Source organism: Oryzias melastigma, linkage group LG13 (assembly GCF_002922805.2).
Source record: "Oryzias melastigma strain HK-1 linkage group LG13, ASM292280v2, whole genome shotgun sequence".
NCBI classification, from domain to species: Eukaryota; Metazoa; Chordata; class Actinopteri; order Beloniformes; family Adrianichthyidae; genus Oryzias; species Oryzias melastigma.
Window position 1 is genome coordinate 15,698,703 of NC_050524.1, and position 4,250 is coordinate 15,702,952.

Sequence of the window (4,250 nt, forward strand, 5' to 3'; positions counted from 1 at the left end):
GGAAAACCATCATGAAGCATTTTGGTTTCATAAACATTTCAATTTTTCATGGCTATTAAATAATAAAAGAATGACTAAAGTCCAAAAGCGTTCTCTGTTTTGTTGTTTCTGGTCATGATTTCTGCATTGATAACTGTCAAAACACATTTTTACATTGTAAAAGAAAAGACAAAAGCTAAAGTTTGTACATCGTTGTAAAAGTTGCAACTTCCACCTTTGTTTCGTACTTCTTACTGTGCACTGAGAGACCTCCAAACCAGTCCAGGCCTGTTCAGGTTTAAGCTCAATTAAAGCTGCTGCAAGAAAAAAAAAAAGTCAGAAAACATCTTTAACTTCCATTAAAGTATGAATTACATGAAACGCGCTGAGCCGAGGCAGGCCACGCTCATTATTGTCATATTAGAGGAGCTCTTGCATTGTTTAAATTAAAAAAAGAAAAAAAGGCCGCTGGGTTTTTGTGCTAGAACCTGCAGAAGCGTGACACTTGTAGGTGTGTCACAAAAAGTGTTGAAACGGGATGGAACTCAAACTGTATTTTATAAGTATTATATAAGTTTCATACTTAACAGATTTCTTTTTTGTTTCACAAGAAGACTTTAAAGTTCATAAAAAGTGCTCTTAGAGCTGTAAACACCTATACAAGTCTTTTAACATCTAAAATAGATTTACTGTTAATTTCAGAATCTCTTGATAACTAAAACTCTTATTAAATATTTAGCTTTAACTAAAAAAAATATCTGAATTACTAAACAGCCTTAATTTCAAATCTAATTATTTAACGATTGAAATGTCCAATCTCTTCCCCAACAACAGGAATTGGCATCACTGCAATATATCAAAAAAATATGTTTTGAAGCAATTTCAAATCTCTGCTGATTTCAATGTCTCCTTTCAAACTGTGGGACACTGAAGAAATCTGCTTCCAATTAAGGGAGCGGACAGGCAAACAACAGTCTGAGATCCCTTGAACTCCACATACTTTGTAATTCTGGTCAAGGCTTTGATGCCGTATCCCACCACTCTCTGGTGAATCATGTTTTTGTTTCATTGTGGGTCTCCTCTTGCTGCATTTGTGTAAAAAAAATGCCCTCTCAGTAACCCCCATAAAGTGAAAATTCAGAGTAAAAGTTTGTGTTTTTGACTGAAAGAATAGAATAAAGAGAATTTTGCAGCAACACCTGCGCCATGACTTGAAATGCTGCTGTGTGTGGGTGGATAGATCCTAATTTTTATGGTCAGTATTCATTCTCCAAGTCTGCTCTCCATTGTCTTATTAACTTGTTTATTTAAACCAGAAGAAAAATGGAAAAAATAAAAAAACTAGTTTGCCTTGTTTGCACAGTAGCATAACTTTCCATGGCTCATTATCAAACCTGTGTGATTTTCCAGACAGCATCAACTCAGTTCCTCCCAGGTCTTCACACACAGCTCTATTGACATGAACCACATGCTCACACGTGTCAGTGTTTGTTCGGAGCATTTGTGTCTGCGGTTTGTTTTAATCAGACAGCTGGCTTTTGGATCTCTCCTGCTGTTGAAGACATGTGTAACATTTCCATCTGAGTGCGCTTTGACTGTGCATTAGAAACGTCGGCGTTCGAGTGCTGACATGGGAAAATACCTGCAGGTTCAGAGCTGTGGTGCACGAGCGGTTTGACTCCAGCAGACACCGTACTGTCGGTAGTTACAAAGCTGCAACAGGAAACCAGAGTGGCTGAATTACAAGAATGACTAATAAAGTTTATTATGTGATGATGGTTAATGATTTTATTTTATTAATGAGGCATAATGTTGTGGAGGAAACAGAGAGGAAGCGTTAAAGTGTAATTTTAGCGGTCTTCTGAATAATTTTGAGGGGTTTCTTTGATTACTAAATGCCGAATTATAATCACATGATTCTATCTAAAGGATCTTAGAAATGTGTTAAAATTATAAAAATCATTTTATGTTTTTTCTTGTTTTTTCTATGTTTTTTTAGGGCTGGGTTAATACAATTGATTAATCAGTCTGAATCCATCAAAGCTTAGTAGATCAATAATCGATCCATAAAAGTAGAGATCAATGTAATGCATGATACTAGTATATTCTCGCTAGATGCTAACGTATAATGGAATTTCCAACAGGGCGGCTAATGCTACCGCTTGGTCGACCTAAGCATAGATATATAGTCACATTCAAGGAAATATTTTTAAAGTAACCATTTGTGGTCAAAAATACAGTTTTTTTGCTCATACTTTCTTCTTCTTCGTTGGAATAAGGTGTAATGCTATAGCGCTAACGCCACCTAGTGGCCAAACTAAAACACCCTCCAGGAGAGGCAGAACAATTGTTGGAGTTTCTCTGTTTAAGAATAACATTGTATGTTATTAATAATCTCATTATAATTTCACTAATACATTTTACAGAATCTGACCTGTATCAGATTAATATGAAAATCTTCAATACATATATATATATAGATTATTAATGGATTTCTAAACAAATGTGTCTAAATGTGTAAATTCAAAATTGGATTAGAGAGGATCGAAAGAATTGAAAAAATTGAATGTATCCAGGCTCTGGTGAATCCAATCGAATCGATTCTAGAAATGATACTCAGCCCTGGTGGTTTTACATCATGAAGGTGTTTGCATCTGGATGGCTCTCTTCTAGAGCAGAAACTGTTCTGAGCTTTTTCAGACCAGGATGCTCCAGCATATTCAATTAAAATCAGGTGAATGATGCTCAAAAACGTTCACTCCTTTGCTCTCATTGTGACCATCTCCTACTTCACACAGTCTCATGAACGGTTTGTTGGTTCAAAGAAAGCACCGATTACCAGGAATAAAGGGGCGACAAAGAAAAATATCCCTATTGTAAGGCTGTCCTTAGAACAATTTTCTTTCTCTTTTGCTTTAAAGACTGAAAAGTTGAACGGTCACTAGAGTCCTTGTGCGTTTTTCTAGAATACCCTTGAATGAGACGGTTGACTCAATAAGTACAATAAGTCCAGGTCTTGTGGCTGTGAAACAAGCCCAGACTAACTCCTCCAAGACTCTTTGACAGATGACAAGAAAAGTGTCTGGTGAAATGTTGTCTTTAGGTTTTTGGTGCTGCATGGGCACGAAAGCCAAACAACTGCACCTAGAAAACAACAATGGAGTCATAGTGCACTTGCCTGCACTCTTAAATTCCAATCACATTTTTATTAAATATTAATTTATGTCAACTCCACAAAGAGTGAACTTTAATTTACCTCTTTTGCATACTTTATTTGACCGCCAAACTAATCTTGAGCTCTGAAGTGTTGCTTCTGTGGCCTTCGGTTATGATCACGGAGCAAAAAACCAAAAGAAAAATCAACAAAAATGGGTAATTTAACCACATCCTCCATCGCTTTTGCTGTCATGGCAGACTACATATGCAGTTTTTCCCCTTTGCTATTTAAATGACCCACACGAAAAATCCCTCACTTTAGATTTTATCATCATTTTTGTTCAACAAATATGGTCTTGGTCTAAAAAAAACTGTCATGAGTGTAAAAGCATAAAAAAAGAATAGAAAATGATTCTCTTGTTAAGTTTTGCTGCTAAAGATGAACAAAACTTCCTTTTTTATCTACCAAAATGAAACTCCCCTCTTCCTTAGACCACTTTTGGACCTTCCTACTGACTGAATAAGTAATGAAACAGAAATGTGTGTTTCTACAAACCAGTTCAGCGCTGTTTTTTGTCATTTAGCTTCCAGTTTCAGCCCAAAATCTCCTGTGTTGACAAGAGCTGTCAAGCTTCATTAGCTCAATTCTCTTCATCTGCCAGTGGTTTAAACATGGAGGCTGATCAATGGGTATCTTTCCTTGTTTTTCCATCCAATCATTTATCAAAAAGGTTTATTTGCACAAGTAGAAGGAGAAGCCAGGCTGAATTTGCAGATGGTCAAACCATTCAGAGAAAAATATCTTTTTTAAAAAGTGTCTCATAAAGAACAATCAGAACAGTTTCAGCTCAGACATGATTTTATTTCCTGAATAAAAATATCTGATTTAAAAGAATAATTTCTTAAGTTCAAATTAAAGCTGTGAAAAACAAACTTTTGAGATTTACAGGCGCAGCCAAAGCAAATACTCCTGCAAAAGAAACACAGACGTGAAGGATCTTGATGCGAGCAAACAGGAGTCTTTCTTAATAGATGGGTCTTGTGTTGGCGTTGCAGTGGGCGGGGCCATGAATCAATCGCGGACACAAACTGGGAGGGGCGTGGCCAGAAACACG